Genomic DNA, 13,836 nt, shown 5'->3' with positions numbered 1-13,836 from the left:
AGGCCAGCAAAGCAAAGCCAGGTTGAGTTTGCAGGCCTTGAAAATGGCAGCTGGCAAAATACCTGGTCAGGCTGAGACCTCCTTTCACTTTTCCCTGCCTTTCTACCATTCAAAACCTCAGGAGCAGTTACTTGAAATTGCTCAACTTTCCAAAGCTAGTTGCATTCAGACTGAAAGAAAAAAAGAAATTTTACCCCAATTGTGCTTTTGCTCCTTACCCCAGAAAGATACAGACTATAGCAAGCACAGCTGTAGTCAAGCTGGACCTCATCCTGATTTGGGGGACTGAGCTGGAAGTGTCCTCCCAGCCAAGGTCTGTTCTTGGCCTCTTCTCAGCCTGACCTTTCCCCAGCAGCCTCCTGCTCCTTCAGTTTCACTCATTTCCATTGATGCATTTTGTCCTCTTCTCTTCCCGTTGTTGTATGGTTTGATGTTCAGGACCAGAGATCCTTTCTCCAGTTGGTTCTCAATCTGAGCTCCACTTCTTTCCATTTCTAGACCCTCCTCCTGGTATTCATGTCCCTTAGTGCCTCCATTTTGGGGTGTAAGCCTGTTTCTTTGAAGCCCCTGAAAGGAAAGTGATAGGCATCTTGGTGACCAGCCTTAGAAACTCCAGCCTAGGGAGTGTCTTCTCTTATGGCCCAAGTGCCCCAAACCTCAATTTCCATCTTCCTTTTTAGCCCCTGGACAATGTAAAGAGATGGAGGCCCTCTTAGAGCCTGTGAGTATCTGGAAGCTGAATGTACCATGGGCAGTGTTCCTGTGAATTTGTTTTCCCATCCCCCTTTCAAAGGCCCGCCACCCCTATATGTGCATTCTTTTCCTTTTTTTTTTTTTTTTTTTTTTCCAGACAGTCTTGCTCTGTCCACCCAGGCTGGAGTGCAGTGGCATGATCTTGGCTCACTACAACCTCCACCTCCTGGGTTCAAGCAATTCTCCTGCCCCAGCCTCCCAGGTAGCTGGGATTACAGGCACCCACCACCACGCCCAGTTAATTTTTGTGCCCAGCTAATTTTTGTATTTTTGGTAGAGACGAAGTTTCACTATATTGATCAGGTTTGTCTCAAGCTCCTGACCTCAGGTGATCCAGCCGCCTTGGCTTCCCAAAGTCCTGGGATTACAGGCATGAGCCACTGTGCCCGGCCTATATGTGCATTCTTGTTAGTCTTAATAAGTATCAGTAATAAAATGATGTGTGCAAGGAATTTTTTTTTTCTTTTTTGAGAGGGAATCTCGCGCTCTCGCCCAGGCTGGAGTGCAATGGCATGATCTCGGCTCACTGCAACCTCCACCTTCCGGGTTCAGGCAATTCTCCTGCGTTAGCCTTCCGAGTAGCTGGGATTACAAGCACACACCATCACACCCAGCTAATTTTTGCATTTTTAGTAGAGACGGGGTTTCGCCATGTTGGCCATGCTGGTCTCGAACTCCCGACCTCAGGTGATCCACCTGCCTCGGCCTCCCAAAGTGCTGGGATTACAGGCATGAGCCACCGCGCCTGACCTGCAAGGAAGATTTTTTTAAAGTTCTTGCCCGCAGAATTCATTCTCTAACTAAAGAAATGCAGATGCTTGAAGGAAAGGTTTCTATCTAAAAGGTGAGGGAAAGTTGCCTGTGCTCTGCACTCTTCTCCCTCCTCCCACTAGCGCCACAAACTCTCAAGTTACATTTCCTTCCTCAGTGATGCAGAGAGTGTGGATTTGGTATAAGCTTTAAGGGTTCAAATAGATTGGTATTTCCACCCTACAGAAACCATCATTTAAGGATTGACTTCCCTGCACGTTCTGAGGACAGGGCTTCCCTCCATCCTCAACCCTTTTGCTTTTCCCAGAGCACAAGACGAAACCACTAAGAGCTGCACAGACTCAGTTGGTTCCAAACACAGGAACAGTGAGAAGCAATTGCTGCAAGCCTTGGGCCATGAAGGAAGGCCACGGCCAGTGGCCCACAATTTCTTAAGATGAACCCCCGACAAAAGCTGGCCTAGACCAGGACAGCAGATGCCAGCAACCCCCTCCCACCCCAACTCTCCCTAGGCTTTTTATTACCTTTACTTGATCAAAGGAAGGAAAGCAATCGGTCTCTCTTCAACTTGTTTAATAAAAGAAAACATAATCATAGTTTGACACATTACTTTTGGTGGGTGCACAGAAAGAATATGCTATATTAGAAAGGGAGAGAGGAGGAGAAGGGGGGAGGTGAAAGGAAAACAAATTGGCTGCCTGCGGAGGTCCAGTGTCAAACGTCTGTGGAATCTTGTTCCTTTAGATACTGTGGGAAAGACCATGGCAACGAGGGGCCCGCAGAGCGAGAGAGACAGATGGGAAGATTTGCAGCCCCTCCCTGGGATTAGAAGACAGAACAAATAGGTGAAGCAATCCATTTTCCAGAGCCCAGTGGTAATTTCAGAGTGTTGTGAACCAGGGTATCTGCTTCTCCTCTGTTGTCTCGATAAGGGGTAGGAAAATTTTCAAAGGAAAGATTTTTCGTTTTTTCAGAGAAGACACTCAGTCTCCAAGTTGGTGATATAAAACATATTTTTACCTGAAACCACCAAGGTATTCTTAACTTCAATCATAAATTTCCAGCGGTCCAACTGGTTGTGTACTGATGAATTACTTTGTTAGAAATTATTCTTATTACCATCTCTAGTTCAGATTTAAAAGGTTGGTAGAATACATGCAATGTTAATTATCTTATAAAAATATAACATACCATTTCTGTTGCAAACAAGATTTAGCAATAAGACCAAGAGTGATTTTCTGACTTTTTAATAAAAAAATCCAACTGAGAGCTTATGCTTAGGAAATATTTAGTTATCACATTTGTTATGAAGTCTACTTGTCATGAAAGGTCTTTAATTGGGCCACCATAGAACTTTCGTTATTACTTGTCAGGCCTTCTTGAAAAAAGTTGACTGAATGAAACATTTAGTAGCAGGAGAGAAAGTTAGAGAAATAAGTTGAGGAAGCACAAAAACTAAAAGGTTTCTTCTTCTCCAAGTTGTTTTGGTCACATTTCCTGTTACTGCCTGCCATCTTGCCTTCATCCCCAGGATGTATTGTTAGGGCTTTGAAAATATTCACAGTTGTGTACCTACTGTTCTACTCCCCGTCAAAAACCAGGTGGTATGTTTAAAATCCTGTATACTAAATTCACATTTAAATTAATTTAGTTTTTTTATAATAGGGAAGACCAGAAAAACTAGCATTATTTTTACCTGGTTTTAAAGCAGGGATCACTGTATCTCTGCCAGGTTTCTGGTAGCCATGTGGGCTGGGCAGAGCACAATAATAGAGATGAGAAATGAGTAGGAGGAGGTGGGACCCCAGACCAGAAAGTGACCCCAGATATTTGCACATGAGAATTCTTATTCTTGCAGGAATATCCCTGGCAGGTGCATTTGGCTTTTTTCAGTTCCCACAGTCAAGTGCCAAATCTCAGCCAGCTTCCCCTCACCTCCTGATGGGATTACCCCCATGGCTGCCTCCCAACCCTTCCTGCCCACTTTTCTTCTGATCCAGCCCCATTCTAATCTCTGCTTTACCTGACACCAGCTTAATCTCCTTAAAGTAATGCATTTAGCATTTATTCCCTTTAAGAACCTGCTGTGGCTCCTGATGGCCGGTGGTCGAGTCGGCTGGCTCTGCCTGCATGCAGACCTGTCCATGGCCAGTCCCACCCTGCAAAGCTTCCTTCTCACACATCCTAGCAAACACCCCAACTTTGAGTGGCCACCTCCCTCCTTGCAGGTGGCCGCTCTCCTTCCTTCCCTCTCTTCTCACTCAAATCCAAATCTACACTTCCATCAAGGCTCCCAATCAAGTCCCCGCTTATCCATGAAGCTCTTTCCAAGTAGAACCAGAGAAATGTTAGGGCGAGTAGAAGCCTTGGAGATTACCTGGGCTGGCTTCCTCTTTTCATAAAGGAGAATACTGAAGCTTAGAAATGTTCAGTGACTTGCCCCAGGTCAAACACTGCCTAGAACTCATGTGCCTTGTATCCACATTTGGGCCTCTTTCTATGCCATGTCACCGCTCTGCCCATCCCAGGTCTGCTCGGCCTGGCTCTATGGAAATCAAGTGGAAACAGAACACTTGCCACACAGCTTGCCTCTTGACCAGCTGGTGTCATCCTTGAGCTCTTCCATGAAGTATACCTTGTCTCTGCACTCGGATTTCAGTCTCCCTCCAGGACAGAGGCCATGGCTGCATTGCACCGAGAGTCTAAGAGCCCCACCCTAGCCCCTGCCATTGAGCTAGGGTACTGGGCTTGTGCAGACTTCTTGAGCAATGAAAGTTTTTCAAAAAGTGGGATGTGTATTCGAATTGAAAGAAAACTTTAATAGCAAAATATACATGCCACACATCGTGTTCTAGTGCTCAGACTTCAGGAGGGAGGTATACTTGTTTTCTGAGCAATATTTGCATTTTAGCCATTAAGTGACTTACTCCACATAAAATCCCAAGCAAAGCTATAACCACAACCCATCCTCCTGGGGGGTGGTATATCATATTAAGCAAGTCGGTTGTTTGCTTATTTGTTTTGTTTGTTTGTCTTAGCTGTGAGTGTTCTTTAAGAAAAATCAACTCTAAGATCTGGAAGCTGAAACTGAAAATGCCACTAAGGATATGCAGTGCTGCACAGCTTGAAGGGAAGGGTCTGAGGCTCCATGTTCTCAAACCAGATCCCTGAACCTCTATTAGGTCAGCCACCTGGGCAATCAATTTGACTGACCTAGTCAGCCTTCCTTATCTAAGTCTCTTAGCAGAAGTGAATCAGAGTATTCCAGACCTCTCTAGGTTCCTACCCAGGGTGTTTGTGCATCTGACTGCAGGATATATTTGGGCTGTGTCCCCAAGAAACCTCTGAGAGGTACTAAGGGTGACTGGGACCCTACTACAGCAGTGACAACTCTCTCAGTGACAATGACTGTGGCAGGACTGTATGGCCATGCTGAGAGCTCCACATGTGAGCTCTCAGCACCCTGTACATGAATGTTCACTCCTTGAGGACTTAGGTTTATTTATTAATGGGGACTTAGAGACCCCATCTTTCCTTCAAAATTCTCTGTGACTACATCAAAGAAAAAAGGAATCAAGATTGGCCTTGTCAACCTTTTTTATATGCTTCTAAATATGATTAAGAGGTAGTGTTCTCAAGGCCTTCTATAGAAAGTAACCTTCAGTATAAATTATCCCCTGAGAACCTAAGGAAAATAAAGAGGGGAATCTCACTCTGGCTGGCTTTTCCCCTGTGTGGTATCCTTGGGATCCGAGAAAGATTTCAAGTTCAGTTTCTAGGTTTGTCATCCCCACTCACCCCTCCTCCACTCCTCAGCAAGTTTACAGCCGTGTATATTTAGTGTCAGCTTCCAGAAGACATTTCGTTGACTTGACAAGGGTTTAATAATTGCCGATTGAGAAATTGTGTATTCTTAAAATGGGGGAGAGGATGAAGGGAAACAGAAACACAAAGGGGAAAGTAATTAGTTGGGCCAAAACTGTGTCTATTAGAGAAATGGTCCAAAGGGAAGGAAGACCAGAAACAGGATCCCTAGTGTCCAGGAAGCTTTCTCAGGTTGACAAGTCTCCTGAACAGTAGGTCAGATCTCCCTGTCCTACTCCAGCATTAGTCACCCTGCCCCCCCCTGTTCTGATGTTATCCTCCTACAAGCAGTCACCTTGGAGAGAAGTGGTAGTGGTTGCAGCAGCTCTTAAAGGAGGCGTGTAACTTTAGGTGGAAATGTGTATGTATGAATCATGGTCATGCTGTAAAGCAGCCTGCCTGGATCTGGGAAGCAGAGCGAAGGTGGGTATGAAGTCAACTAGCTAGAGGAGAAATTACCCCAAAAAGCACTTATGCTTTTAGAAGGGATAAGTGGCAAAAAATATTTGGTGCATAACCCCCATCTTAGAAGGCCTCTATTGTTATAGTCAAAAAGGTGAATTTATTCTTCACTAAGTTTCCCATCACCTTCCCAAGGGCAATTAATTATACTGTGCACAGGATAAACACAGGACGTATAAAGAATGTTTATTCTAGAGTCTCGTTTCATATTTAGCTACCAACTTAACTTTTATCCTAAGTAAAAGTGGTCATCTGTAAACAGGAAGGTTTTCCCTCACATGGCTGAGGAACAGATGTGACCATTAAGAACCAAAAAAATCTGAGCTGAAAATATAGGCCCCACCTAAAGTTTCTAATTTTCTCATTATTAATAGGGACAACACTGAGAGCAAACCTTTATGAGCGCCTACTATAAGCCAAGCACTGCTGAATCATGCTTCCCGAGAAGAGTTCTGATTAAAGAGAGTGAAAAGTTTAAGATCCGTAGAGAGGATGATTTCTCATTGTTTCCAGATTCCTTTATCCCGGTTCCCATGTGTATGTGTGGTGTGGAGTCAAGGGCTGTGTTAGACCTCTTTGAGTGCTATATTCTTTCTAAAACTTACTTTTATGTCTGTGTGTCTCCCAATCTTCTCAAGGTTAAGAAAATGCCTGCGCCATTTCTGTTTTTTGGAGTGCCCAGGTATATTTACAAAATGGAAAATGACAACAGGGCTTTTTAATGCAATGCTTTTATTTTCAAAAATAAAGCATAGGGCAATTATACTGTGCGCAGGATAAACGCAGGATGTATAAAAATGTTAATTGATAATGGACTTAGAGCAGCCTGATCTAATAACAGGGCACAATTTTTTTTGAGACAGGGTCTCACTCTGTCACCCAGGCTGGAGTACAGTGGCACAGTCACAGCTCACTGCAGCCTCAACCTCCCAGGCTCAAGCAATCCTCCCACCTCAGCCTCCTGAGTAGCTGGGACTACAGGTGCACACCGCCATGCCCAGCTAATTTTTTTATTTTTACTAGAGATGAGGTCTTGCTGTTGCCCAGGCTGGTCCTGAACTGAACTCAAGCAATCTTCCCACCTCAGCCTCCAAAAGTGTTGGGATTACAGGCGTGAGCCACCACACTCAGCTCAGGGCACAATTTAAAGCTATAAAATGGATGCTATTTTTCAGTCCTCTCAGGATTTCTCAGTGACTGTTGTATATGTAAAATCTAGTTCAAAGAATATGTCTAAAAATCTAAATTCAAGGTTCTTGTGGATGCAAAGCCCAGGGTCAGGCGGTCTTATGCCCTGATCCCCCATAGGCCCTCACAGACCAGGTATGAGCCCTTGTCCTACACTTGCTTCCTCTAAGAAGCTGGTCGTCAGCCACAATCTTTACTTAAGGAGAAGTACCAATCCCAGATTTCTAAGTGTTTCTGTTTTTCTTTCTGCTTCCTCGTGTTTTTCCCTGCTCTAAGTCCTAGCCTTCTCAAACCCCACCACCGCAGCTGGGCAGGCTTCTACTCATAGGAATGGGGGCCAAGGGTGGGGAAAAGGGTAGCCCTCCTCTCAGAGCCTCAGCATCACATGGTCAAACCCGGCTTCCCACAGACAAGTTCAGCAGTCGGGAAACCGGCAGAGCAGGCTGACATGGGCCCTCCCTCTCACAGCCTCTGGAAGGAAGGAAGAATATGGGGACACCAGAAAGGCTGCTTGTGGAAGGGCTCTTCTCAGGCAGTCAGCACTGATCTCTCTCAGCGCCCCGCCCCCCCAAGGCTGTGGAGGTTCTGGAGATGATGGCAGAAGTGCCCTCGCCTTCCCTCCACAGCATGCCCTGAGCACTCAGCTTCCCTTCCCTTCTTCCTATCTTGTAGTGGTTGCAGCAGAGAGCTCCATTTGGCAGCGTGGTGGTGCTCTTGTCTATTAATGGAAACATTGGCCTATCTCCCAGTATAACACAAGATAGGCCTATGCATCAGTTATGCAATCTTTGCTTTGATGACTTCATCAGAAAGGGTGGGTACAATAGGAGAGAAAGGCTCGGGTTGGGGGAAACAGTAGCTCAGGAGGGGAAAAGAAAAAATCTCCCTAGCAGCTGAAGACAGCTGAGACTGCTCCCCTCCCTATTTTTAAATCAAGGAAAGAAAGGTAGCAAACATATGGGTAAAAAAAACCTAATGGAGCAGCTGACAAACCACTTTCAGTCCATGTGTCCTGACAGCGGCCACTTGCATGCCGGCGCAGAGGCTGTGCTCATCTCCGTGGTGCAGGTTTCCCAGCCCTGGTGACTCAGGTTTTCTTACAGCTCCACGGAGAAAACAGTCTGTGGAGACAATGGTGGTTTTCACCCACCTCTCGAGTTCTTGAACTCCAAAGGTCTGGCTGGTTCTGGCCATGCACTGTGGCTTCAAGCGTAAGACAGAGAAAAGCCACAGAGAGCTGGGTGGTGCCACAGAGAGCAGGCTTGTCCAGGTAGACCAAAGAATTCTTGGAAGATGGTCAGTACCCTTCCTCTGGCACTTAGGAGCTCTTTGTGGAAACAATGGAAAGCCGACCTAGTTGTTGAACCTGTATCGAAGCCCAGTTGTTGAAGCCACGTACAGGTTTTGAAAGGGGTCATGCCACTTAAGCATGTCTGTTACACCTTCTAGAGCATAAGGTGGGCTCAGGGAGAAATAGTCCAGGTCCCAGACATAACCTGGGCCCCTCTTGAACTCACTCTACATTTCATTCCATATCGGTTTAGCATTATTCTTAACAAGCTTTTAAAAATAATACTAAAAGTAATATATATTCATAACAGAAAATTTGAAAAAGCATAAAAATAAAAATCTCTTACTATTCTTGTTTAACAAGACTATCCAGTGGCTAATGTTTTAGAAACTGCTTTTTTTTTTTTTTTAAACATCTGAGGACATAAAGAAAAAAAAAAGAAACTGCTTTCCTTCCCTGCCTTTCTTAACTATATATGGTAAGCTTTTTTCTGTGTGATTAGATAGTCTAAGGAGGCATGATTTTTATTGGCTGCCTAGTATTCATGGTATGGATATACCATAATTTATTTAATCAAGCTTCTATTGTTGTACGCTAATGAACTTTTAACCAATTTAGAATTGCTTTGGTGGTAGAATTAATCACAAGAAAGGGATCAAAAGGACTCTTACAATTTACATCAAAGGCAGACGAAAAGCATAACTCTCCAAGTTGTGTTTCCATTGGCGGGACCTATGGTAACTATGTTCAAAGCACTGATAAGGACAAATGGTATTTTTGTTGCTTTTATCCCCCCAAAAATTGGCCTTGAAAAGCTGACCTTCCTGTGGCTGGTGGCATCCTCACATTTTGCACTGGACTGCCAACTTTAACCCTTTCTTTAACATTCAGCAGAGGGTCAGCTCAGGAGCTTGGAGAAGCAGTCCCTTATAGGGCCATCATTTTGTCCTTTCCAGTTATACTTGATACTGGTTTAGGCTAGAATTCATCCCAGCCAATTAGTCAGATGAGTTCAGTAAATCTGTATTTTGTTGCAGCTCTGGCCCTAGCTCTGTGCTGGATACTGGGGAGACTCATAGTCTTAGTCCCAAAGGAGCTAAAAGCCTTGCCAGGAAGGATGCCATAAGGATATCATCCTGCCAGGAAATTATCACTTGAAAGCATTTGGAAAGTTAGAACTTTCTACCTCTCCCATGTTACTTAATTAAGAATCAGTAGGGTGTGTTTAATTGTGTATATACCATGATCATAAGCATAAAAATATGTTATTGCATATGGGAAAAAACTAGGAGGAAATATAAAAACACATCAAATATTAACAGTGGTTACCTTTGAGTGTTAAAAATGAGTGTTAGCTTTTTTCTGTATACTTTTTTTCTGTCTGTATACTTTTCTGCATTTTTTTTTTTTTTACTTTGTACTTTTTTTTATATCTATAGTTTTAGTTTTCTGCATTGTTTTTCAAATATTCCCAGCAATTGGGAAGCAGAGGAAGGAATCAGTACAATGTATATTTTTAAATAATTGCCCTATCAATTAAGCAGTTAGCTCCTAAAATAATGGGGACCAAGACCTTTTTTGTTTGTTTGTTTGAGACAGAGTGTCACTGTATTGTGCCCAGGCTGGAGTGCAGTGGTGCAATCTCAGCTCACTGCAACCTCCACCTCCTGGGTTCAAGCAATTCTCCTGCCTCAACCTCCTGAGTGGCTGGCACTACAGGTGCATGCCACCAAGCCCAGCTAATTTTTGTATTTTAGTAGAGATGGGGTTTTGCCATGTTGGCCAGGCTGGTCTTGATCTCTTGACCTCAGGTGATCCGCCCGCCTCGGCCTCTCAAAGTACTGGGATTACAGGCATGAGCCACCGTGCCATGACAAGTCTTGTTCCCCATTATTTTAGAAGCTAAAGCTAGAACCAGAAACATAGCACTTCCCTCACCCTGAAGGATGCCCTGCATGATCAAGAGGTTTTGGCAGTAAGAATAACAACCATACGCTGTTTGTTATATATGCCAGTCACTGGGCCCATGGTGGAGCTGAGTTTCTACCCAGGCCTGTGGGGTTCCCCCAGTGTACACTGTTCCTTTCTAGAAGCTGAACAAAGAGCTTTGATGAACCCATTTGGAAGCCTTTGCATTGGGCCTCAAGTTACTGCTGTTTCAGTGATAAGCCTCCTAAATTGATGAACTCTGCCTTAAACGCAATCATCTTGGGACACAACCATCACACATCACAAAACAATCCTTTTAATCCAATCTTCTTCAATAATCTGCTGAGACAGAGGAGTTTAGATGGGGTGGGCCCTTTTGGAGCTCTGTTATGAATTTATTGTAAACACCTCTCCAAACCCACAATAAAAATTGTTCTGGAAAAAGAAAGTTTGCAAAAGAAAACCAAATCTCTGCCTTGACACCTGATCAACTTCAAAGGGAATTCTAAGGTTTTATTTCATTTTGTTTCTTCCTTCCACTTATGGTTGAATGATCTAATCTTATGCCCTTTCTTTAAATGTCAAAGTTGATAACACAGAGGCATCCCAATTTTGGGTACCAGGCAACATACTAAAAAAATGATGCATATTTTGGTGCCCTTTCAGTTGCATCCTTTGATCCCAAGGGTTTCTACCTTTTTATTCTATGCCCACTCCTCTCCCCACCCCCTTTCCATTTCTTTTTACTCCAACATCCTCCTGGGTGGTCTGCTCAATTTAGACCAGATGCATGTTATGGTCAGTGGAAAAGTCAGAATCCCAGAGACGCCACCACCAGCTGTGGGACATCAGACAAGTTCCTTAACCTCTCAGAAATTCGGGCTTTAAAAAAAAAAAAATCAACAAAATGAGTTAAACACACAGGAGAAAGCCCCTAGCAGAGTGTTTTGCAATGAGTAGGTGCCCCATAAGTGTTACATTCTTCATATTTGAAGAACTCTTTCAATCAGAGGGAACTTTCCTCAAATCATAGCTTTCCATAGTTCACCTTATTACACCAGGGACTCGTAGGTCTAGGGATGTCTGATGCTTCCTTAGCAAGGGCATTATAGGGGACTCACCCTTCCTCAGTCATGAGTGTTCCTCAGCCTCCACAGCACAATTGCAACTGGAGCAGTCCTTCCTGGAAGAATTGGCTTCTTTTGGCCATGGGCTCCTTTCAGAATTCTTGGGTTTGCATTGCAAACATCACTGGCCTGAGCAACCCTCTGAAAATTTTGAGAATTTTGTTCCAAAGCAGGAAACTTTGCAACAGAAACCTAAGCAACTCAGCACCTTGCCTTGCTTTTGAAAATGCAGCTTTGTGGCCGGGCGCGGTGGCTCAAGCCTGTAATCCCAGCACTTTGGGAGGCCGAGACGGGCGGATCACGAGGTCAGGAGATCGAGACCATCCTGGCTAACACGGTGAAACCCCGTCTCTACTAAAAATACAAAAAACTAGCTGGGCGAGGTGGCGGGCGCCTGTAGTCCCAGCTGCTCGGGAGGCTGAGGCAGGAGAATGGCGTGAACCCGGGAGGCGGAGCTTGCAGTGAGCTGAGATCCGGCCACTGCACTCCAGTACGGGCGACAGAGCGAGACACCGCCTCAAAAAAAAAAAAAGAAAAGAAAAGAAAATGCAGCTTTGCAACCTAATCAGGGCACAGGATTATTTGCCCCAGTGATTCTCTATGGGACATTGTAATCACCTGGAGAGCTTGTTAAAACACCCCCAAGAGTTCTAACTCAGGAGGCGTAGAGGGGAGCCTGGGAATTTGCATTTCTAACAAGCTCCCAGGTGGGGACTAATGCATTTGATCCTGCAACCACATAAGAACCCCTAATTTAGTTCTTCATTTTTCCCAAATTGCCCATACTTGGAATGGGGAGGTTTTAGAGTATTCGTAGCTATTTCCTTTCTATGGCACTTCATTAACTATGTCACCTCCAAAATTTCCATTGTCAGGAGTCTTCTGAGTATGGTTTTCATTTCAGAGGGTGGGGACTGAGAGAGGTCAGATGGCTTGCCTGAACCTCTGGGAATCACAGCCAGGCGCCTCTGTCTAGCCATCATGGGTGTTCGATTCATCCTGTGCTGCTCAATAACATAAAACTGCTACGCTCTTTGGCCAAGCAATTGTCACGTTAGCTTTCACCTCTGATACATACTTTCGCCTTCTCAAACTTACTAATAAAACTTTCAATAGTATCTTTGCAGGAGAAAGCCTCTGGATTCTGGTTAGAGGTTGGATGTAGCTATCTTTTGATATATAAAATTTAGTCGAAATCCCACTTGGGCTAAAGATTCCTTCCTTTAAAAAAAATTTTTTTACTTGACCCAATTCAGAGTGAGTGTGTGTGTGTGTGTGTGTGTGTGTGTGTGTGAAAACCACAGGTTTTCTGGGGCATCCTTTTGTTTATGCATTGATTTATTTTTACTCTTTCCTGCCACGAATAATCCTCATCTGCCTTCGTGTCCTCCCCAGCCGCTAACACACACGATGTGACGGGGCCTGGGAAATGCGCCCGCCGGAGCACACCGCAGCCTCGCGGGCTCCCGAGCGGCGCGCGCTGGCCGAGGACCTCCAGGGCCCCTCGCGGGTCTCCCGAGCGCCGCCGCGCCGCCCCTGCCAGCGCCTGGGACCGCCTCGTGGGCTTCTTTGTTAGGGCCGCCTGCGCCAAGAGGCAGTCTCGGTCCTGCCGGGGGCGGACGGGCCCCACTCCTGACTTCTTAGCCGGAGTCCCCTAAGGACTTGTAAGCATATAGGCTCGAGTCGAGAGGCTAAATTAGGCCCCAGGGGACTTTTTCAATAAAACCCTAAATTTCATTTAGGTTGTTCGTAGGCCAAGTGATTGCAAGGACTCTGAGCCGAGGCAGCAGTGCCCAGCCGACCCGAGGCTCGCTCCTTACCGCCCCCTCCCCGCGCCGGCTTTGTGCAGCTGGGGTCCTGGAACCCGGTCCCTCCCGGGCTGTCGGCCCTGGGGTCTGGTGTCCGCTACCCTTCCGCCCCTCTGAGGTCGCCGCTGCCCCCCTACCACACTCCCAGCCCTTCCGTTTCCTTCCACGTCCCCTTCCCGCGCCCTCCCCCACCTGAATTCTCTCTCCCCTCTGGCTGGAAGAAAAGTCGGAAGAAAAAAGCAGTGGCTCATGCTTGTAATAAGAAACCAGTTCAGTGTCAGTCGGAGGAGGGGGGGAGATAACCCCAGAGATACACGGCAATGGAGAGAGAACTCATTTTGTGTAAAGAGGGCCTAGAGTCACCAGGGAATTCCTGGATTGTCTCAGGCTGTCGTGTGTGATGTCCATCACGCCGTGCGAACACCATCTGCTCGGTATTATGCTCTCAGTTGCCAGGCTACCTGCTGTACGCAGTAACACTTGACTGCCTGGCTCCACGTTCGCAGCGCTCGCCCAGACGCGCGGGGCGGGGGCCGCGGAGGGGCGGGCGGGAGCCCTGATTAAGCCATCTGCGAGGGGAGGGGCGCGGGCGCAGCGGCGGCCGGGCGCGAGGCCGGGCTGACACCACCATCTGCTGGGGCGC

General features: G+C 45.9%; 1 protein-coding gene and 1 long non-coding RNA gene across 2 annotated transcripts in view; one reads left to right on the top strand and one right to left on the bottom strand.

Moving 5' to 3' along the window:
• MAML3 (mastermind like transcriptional coactivator 3) overlaps positions 1 to 13,836 on the top strand; it is a 440,066-nt gene that overhangs the window by 407,487 nt on the left and 18,743 nt on the right.
• On the bottom strand, positions 6,881 to 13,423 carry LOC117085938. Its single transcript, XR_004438139.1, has 3 exons — positions 13,386 to 13,423; positions 11,380 to 11,526; positions 6,881 to 8,159 (listed from the first exon to the last, which is right to left on the bottom strand). It is a non-coding gene; the product is annotated as an uncharacterized LOC117085938 (long non-coding RNA).

Source organism: Trachypithecus francoisi, unplaced genomic scaffold (genome assembly GCF_009764315.1).
Source record: "Trachypithecus francoisi isolate TF-2019V2 unplaced genomic scaffold, Tfra_2.0 Lachesis_group1, whole genome shotgun sequence".
Classification (NCBI taxonomy): Eukaryota; Metazoa; Chordata; class Mammalia; order Primates; family Cercopithecidae; genus Trachypithecus; species Trachypithecus francoisi.
Note: the sequence above shows the minus strand (reverse complement) of the source record. Positions and strands in the feature narration are given on the sequence as shown.